Here is a 6,401-nt window from a genome sequence, read left to right as displayed (position 1 = left end):
TTTAATCCATGGTAGTTCAATAGAATATACAAAGATATTTCAATTTTCTTATATCAGTTCAGACCTATTTTGTGTCTAAGTGCCTTGTCAGTCTTGGAGAATGGTCTATGAGTTACAGATTAGAAATCACATTTTTTGTATGTTTGGGTGAAGTACTCTATAATATCATTTTGGTCCATCTATTTTATAAAATATGTTAGCTCTAGTATTTCTCTGTATAGGTTTGTATGGATGACCAGTCCATTGGTAAAAGAAAGTTATTGAAAGCTCCCATTTTCAGGGTATGAGAGTCAATGTATGATATAAGCTAGTATTTATATATATTTATATTAGTAGTATTTTTTTTACAAAGTTGCTTGCTCTTGCCCTTACGACAAAGATGTTAAAAATTGAAATGTCATCTTGGTTGATTTTGTTTGATGAATATGTAGTATCATTCCTCATCTCTTTTTATTAGTATTGGTTTAAAGTCTTTTAATTGTTTAATATTAAAATATGATATATCAGCTTGCTTCTTACATCCATTTGCTTGGAACATCCTTTTCCAATCCTTTACCCCATAGGTAATATCTGTTCTTAATGCTAAGATTTGTTTCTTGTGTGTAGCAGAGGGATTAATCATGTTTTTGCATCCATTCTGTTAATGTGTATATTTTAGTTGGTAAATGGAGAACATAGATATTGAGAGATATCAATGACAAAGTTCCTATTTTTTTGTTGCTGTTGCTGCTGGTGGTGGTATTGCTGTTATTGTAGGTGTTTGTGCTGATAGTGGTGGTGTGTGTGTAAGTCTACACCTCCCTTCTTTTGTTACTACTAGTATGAGATTATTTATTCCCTGTGGTTTCATTTGTGTAGTTAATCTTTTTAAGTTGCAGTTTCCCTTCTTGCCCCTCTGTATGACTACATATAGAGTTATTTTTTAATTGACCTTATGATGAAATATCTTGTTTTTTTTTTTTACCATTTCTGTGTTTGGATGTCTTGCTCAGTATAGTAATCTGTGCTGGAATTTTTGGTCTTTCAGAGTCAGCAGCACATATATGTGATTAGACCCTTCAGGCTTTTAGAGTTTCCATTGAGAAGTCAGGTGTGATTCTAATAGGTTTGCATTTATATGTTGGTCTATTTACCTTGCAGCTTTTAGTATTCTTTCCTGATTCTGTATGTATAGTATTTTGATTATTATATGTTAAAGGAACATTATTTTTTAACTCAATCTATTTCATCTTATTTTTCTTCTTATACCATAATAGACATCACTTTTCTTAGGTTAGAAAATTCTTTTTATGATTTTGTTGAAAATATTTTCTTGGACATAGAGCTGGTATTCTCCTTCCTCTATTCCTCTTATGATTAGGTTTGGTCTATGCATATTGTCTCAGATTGTCCATTATGTTAGTAGGGAGTACCTACTAGAGTTGGGGTTTAGGACAAAGCAACAAATGAGAGGTTTAGGGGGAAGTGATTTCTGGGATCCACAGAATATGTCAGCATTGGTGAGGAAAGGTGTAGGTGGTATTCTGTTAAATTGCTAGAAACAAGACTGTGGAATGGGGTCTGTGGAAAGAGAAGAGAAGGTCTGTGGGCATCCTACCTGGTTTTATGGCTGGTGGGGCATATGGTTTAGCAGTGAGTGTCTGCTGGAGTTGTGTGTTGGGATAAACTCATGAGTTGGAGGAGGTAGATTAGGAGGGGATGGTCTATGAGATCCCCAAGAGATGTGAGGAGAGGTAAGGGAAGGCTGTAGCTGGTTCTTTGTTACAACACTAGGGATGAGGTTTGGGCTTTGGGAAACAGCAAGAGAAGAGAATGTCTATGGGCTAGAAATTAATCCATTCTTAATTACACACTATAAAATGTTGCTTCAATTCACTCATAAAAGTTATAATATTTATTAAGATGTTACTTTCTATACATTTTAATTACCCATTTGAAGCCATTATTTTACCAGAAATGTTCTAATATGAAAATAATAAAATAGGCATGTCGCCACTGCTACCACCACTGCTGCAGCCATGGTGTTGGTTGAGGTGGATGATGGGGTCCAGGCTGTAGTGTGGTAGTGCTGCTGCTCATAGGTGAAGTGGGCAGTCAGAAAACGGGTGAGAAGAGTCGAGTAAAAACTCAGAAATCAGGTACTGGGGCCACAGGTACCATATCACCAAAGGAAATGTTGAACCTGACAAGTGAGCTATTTCAGAAATGTAGTAATATTCCTGCACGTAGCCCAGGAAAAGAATGAGAAGAGTACATGCAGATCCTGGATCTGGTTAAGAAAACTCAAAATAAGCAAAAAGGTCTGTCTGTTAATTTTCATGGGAAAAGAGATTACTTCCCTGATTTAATGAAATGGGCCTCTGAAAACAGGGCTTCTGTCAAAGGTTTTGAAATGGTTAATTTCAAAGAAGAGAGCTTTGGTCTGAGAGCAACAAGAGACATCAAGGCAGAAGAATTATTTGTATGGGTTTCAGGAAAGTTACTAATGACTGTTGAATCTGCTAAGAATTCAGTATTGTGGCTCTTGTACTCTCAAGTCAGAATTCGCCAAGCTATGGGAAACACTACACTGGCCTTTTATTTGCTGTGTGAGTGAGTCAGCTCCAACTCTTTCTGACAACCATACATTCAGATCCTCTCCAGTAAATATGACACTCTTCTCTACTTCAAAGAGGAAGTGTGATGCCTTCAGTTGACACAATCCATCTATGATGTCTTCATCCAGTATAAAAACACAACATGCCAGTATGCCTATTTCTAGAAAGTCCTCCAGACCAAACCTCATGCCAACAAACTACCTTTGAAGAATTTTTTCACTTATGAGGACTATACATGTGCCATCTCAGCTAAACCAAATTCCTACTGAGGATCGCTCTTGATTCTTTTATGGGACACGTACAATCATACCAAGTGCATGATCCAACTAGCTATAACCTGGAAGATGATCGCTGTGATAAATGTGTGGCTCTGTAGGACTTTCAGTCTGCAAATCAGATTATCAGATTTACATTTTTTAATGGCACTCAGTCAAATGCAGAGTTTGTGATCCACAGTGTTTGTTTATTTGTTTATGTTTTTGTTTTTGTTTTTGTTTTTGTTTTTGTTTTTGTTTTTACTTTGACCTTCTGCTATGCCCACTCGTCTACTCCAGTTACATCTACAATATTGGGGTAAAAGCCTGATCATGGACAAGAGGCATTTTGACTTCAAAGGGAGTTTGTGCCTCTTGGGTATTCAGTCAGTTGTTGGAGTCTCCTAACTCAGACTTGTTGCAGTTTAGTCTTTCCAATCATCAACACGCCTTCTTATTTAGTCATAAAGGTACCCCAAGAAATGATTCATAAATAGCTAAGATTGGGCATTGTTTCCTGGTCAGCACAACGTTCCAATATATCCTAATTTATTTCCAAGCTGTTCTTAGCTTGGAATTTCTCACAAAGAATCTGCCTTATCAGATAGGATGTCCTCAGAGTTAGCAACAGGGGTCAGGCACATAGTTAGAATTCTCAGGGCAGTCCCACAGAAGACAGAACTGTTTTATATACTAGAGAATAATCAAAGGGTTTCCCTCACTTAAGGGCATTAGCAGGAACTGTTAGATCGGAACTTCCTGGTGCTTGCCTCCAGCAGACCCAAAGAATTATCATGGGAATACCAAAATAGCCCCAGCAGGGAGGGCACCACTGCTCTTCCATTCACACCTGGATACCTGATCTTACTGACCTTGATGTAACCATCCCTTGCCAACGTGATTTTACTGAACTTGATGTGACTGTCACTTGCCTACAGGACTTTTGCCATTCACCCTATTTTCTATATACCATATAAGCCTGTTTTTCACTTTGTGCAGGGACACTTGGGCACTCTGACTAGAACTAGAACTTAGATGGACTAGGACTTAGATTCATGCAGTCCGCACCCCCCGCCCCCCTGAGCGCTTGGGGCCGGGGGTGCAGCACATATCCAGAAGAAGAGAAGTGGTTGCTTTAGACCCAGTGTGTTTCAGGTGGCCTCAGATGTACCTTAACTGCTGAGCTGCTAGATTTCTCATTTCTCTTTTACAATGACTGTAAAAACCTCATGCCACTTTTAAGAAATACATTCAGATTCAGGCACACCCTTGTGTCGACTCTGTCTGTCATCCACCAAATTGTTGCCCACCTGACCAGAGCTCTCATCCCATGGAAAACAAGGTCCCCTCAACGAACCCGGTCCATGGCAACAATCATTCACATGACAGAGTGAAAATAAAGCTTGGAGTGAGTAAAAGTGGTAGGATCTACAGCATGAAAGCTGGCATCCCATTGTCTAGTATTTTTACATGCATTTTACTGAACCACCCATCTCTGCCCAGCTTCTACTATTCTGCATGAATGAAGAGGAGCTAAAAGAGCATTTTCTAGGTGACTACACCATTGACAGGATCTTCACTCTGGTGAACTTGAAGTTTCGTGTTAGCTTGGATAATGAGGTCAAACTTTGGACATTTCTGGAAGATAGAGCCTCACTTCTTTTAAAAACATATAAGACAACAATTGAGGAAGGTAAGATCATCTTAAAAAAAAAACTCTGACCTCTCTGTTCGTGCCACAATGGCCATCAAATTGTACTTGAGTGAAAAGGAGATTTTAGAAAAAGGAGTGAAGTGTACAGCCATGAAGCAGGAGTACTATTGCAAACACATGGAGGAGAGGGCACCACTGCCTAGATACCAGGAGAGTGACCCAGGGCTGTTGGAGGGTGGTATGGGGGACTCAAAGTTTCCTCTGGTCCTGAGAAAGCTGGGGGAGGAGGCAGGTGTGCAGGAGTCTTTGAGCCTCACATATACTGTGAGGAAAATCAAGGCTGCTGAAAATGAGCTCCTCAATGATGAAACCCGATCCCTATTGGGACCAGGTTTGAAAAGAAAAGCTTAAGCCCAGAAGAAAATGAAACATGATTAGAGACACCAAAGAGTCTCCAGGCAGCATGGGCAAAGTGAAGAAGCAACTCTGAGATACTCACAGGATCCAGTTTACAGCCCACCACCATATCATCATGTTCTTAATGAATATTTTTCTTTTTGCAGAAAGAGAAAATATTTGTGCACCTTTATATAAAGTGATTTTTAAATCATTTTAAAGATCTAGCTTCCCTTTTTGATTAAGATTGCCATCTTGCTTCTGGGCAGAACAAATTTGTGAAGAGCATCAGAGGGGAGGAGGGATCCTTGAAAGACTGCAGACTAGCTGTGGGCATTCACTGCTCTTCCTGGGAAGAGTGAGGTCTTTGCTTAGTTGTGCTCTGCAGGCCTGCTGTCTTCACTACAGAATGAATGCTGACTCTGCCTCCTGCTGAGGAGTTGATGTTAGGCTCTGGGTGGAGATGACATTCAGTGAAAAGAAAGGTGGGTGTGGTCTTTACAAATAGAGTCTGTACAGAGGGTCAGGATATTAAACAGAGGTATTTAGTGGTGGTCGATAGTGAGGGAACTGGGAGTAGTCACCAGAAAGTCACAGGTGCCAGTAAAGGAAGAGTCTCCCAGTACCCAACAGGGATGACATTAGCTGAAATATCCAACAAAGGGAAGATAAACAACCTGTAGAGACTGTATCTAGAGGTTAGGCAGGGCATCTGGTTGAGAGATGGGGCCACCCACCCATCTCAAATATATTAAGCCAGAATTGTTCTTGTCTAAAGGAAATACAGGGACAAAGAGGCTGAAAGAGAGGCCATCCAGAGACTGTCCTACATGGAGATTCATCCTATATGCAGATGCCAAACCCAGTAACTATTGCTGATACCAAGAAGTGCTTGCTGACAGGAGCCTAGTATTGCTGCCCCCTGAGAGGCTTTGCCAGCATTTGACCAATAAAGATGCAGATGCTTGCAGCCAACCAAGAGACTCAACACAGTGACCCCAATAAAGGAATTAGGGGAAGGACTGAAAGAACTGAAGGCGTTTGCAACACCATAGGAAGAACAATAATATCAACCAACTAAATCCTCCAGAGCTCCCAAGAACTAAACCACCAACCAAAGAGTACACATAGAGGGACCCATGGCTCCAGCTGCATATGTAGCAGAGGATGGTTGCCACGCACTCTCATCTACTCCAGTCACATCCAAAATATCGGGGATAAAATCCTGATTAAGGATAAGAGGCAATAAGAACCCAAAAGGAGTTCTGTGCCTCCTGGAGATTCAGACAGTCGCTGGTATCTCCTAACTCAGACATGTTCCAGATCAGTCTTTTCAATCGTCAACATGCTCTCATAATTAGGCATAAAGGTACCCCAAGAAATGATTTGTAAAAGGCTAAGAGTGGGCATTGTCCCCTGGCCAACACAATGCTTCCAATCTATCCTAGTTTTAATACCAAGCTATCCATAGCTTGGAATTTCTCTCTAGGAACCTGCCTT

General features: G+C 40.3%; 1 pseudogene; it reads left to right on the top strand.

The window, feature by feature from the left end:
- The first annotated feature begins 1,986 nt into the window (after positions 1 to 1,986).
- Positions 1,987 to 4,995, top strand: LOC116086974 (annotated as a pseudogene).
- The last annotated feature ends 1,406 nt before the right edge of the window (positions 4,996 to 6,401 follow it).

This window comes from Mastomys coucha, chromosome X (genome assembly GCF_008632895.1).
Source record: "Mastomys coucha isolate ucsf_1 chromosome X, UCSF_Mcou_1, whole genome shotgun sequence".
NCBI classification, from domain to species: domain Eukaryota; kingdom Metazoa; phylum Chordata; class Mammalia; order Rodentia; family Muridae; genus Mastomys; species Mastomys coucha.
This window is presented reverse-complemented; position numbering and strand designations above follow the sequence as displayed.